This window comes from Echinops telfairi, unplaced genomic scaffold, assembly GCF_000313985.2.
Source record: "Echinops telfairi isolate 266 unplaced genomic scaffold, ASM31398v2 ScPeMD7_6;HRSCAF=24_1, whole genome shotgun sequence".
Classification (NCBI taxonomy): domain Eukaryota; kingdom Metazoa; phylum Chordata; class Mammalia; order Afrosoricida; family Tenrecidae; genus Echinops; species Echinops telfairi.
In genome coordinates this window covers 5,202,086-5,202,880 of record NW_022103903.1, presented here as the reverse complement: position 1 = coordinate 5,202,880, position 795 = coordinate 5,202,086, and positions in this window count along the sequence as shown.

Below are 795 nucleotides of genomic sequence, written 5' to 3'. Positions count from 1 at the left end.
GAAAATAATAATTTTCAACTACAATTATTTATACAGCAAAGACCTCAATAAAAAATAAGGCTCCATTAAGAAAACCTCAGGCATATAGTCTGCCAAATAGATAAAAGATAAACAAATTATTACCAATATTTCATGGAAACAATTATCTAGCAATATAAGAAAGAACATTATCCAAAGCAAAAGATTAGTCAGTTGCCCTAACAAACAGTACAAATAAGAACAAAAGAATATAATTTGCCAAAGGGATTTACTCCCGGAAAGAAAATTATTTGGAACCAATACATTGCGTGATGTGCCTCATCATGTAGAAATTGTATTCTGGTAAAAAGAATTGTTTCTTAAATCAGAAGAATTATAAATAGGATTATAAAACAAAATAGAAATACAAAGTTGAAGTAAATACTCTATAATTTTATGTACATTCATGTAATAACACTGCAAAATATCTTCATAGCCATAATTATGTGAAAAGGGAATACTGAGATAACTGAATAATGTGACATATTCTGCTAGGGTAATGATGCAATAAAATAATCCTTAGGCATTGTATTTATCAATATGAAAGATATAACTGCAAAAAAAAGGAAACCTATTGAAAGTTTTTTCCTCCTGTGTAGAACTCAAGAATAGATTTGAATTTTATATTACAAAATATTTGCTGTTTTAAAATGGTAAAAATATATAATTGCTAAAATAGTGTAGAAGAAGAATTGAGTGCATTAAAAAGCACAATAACAATATAGTATTTAACCATATCTCCTTTTTAGAGTTTTTTAAAATATTCCCCTATGTATC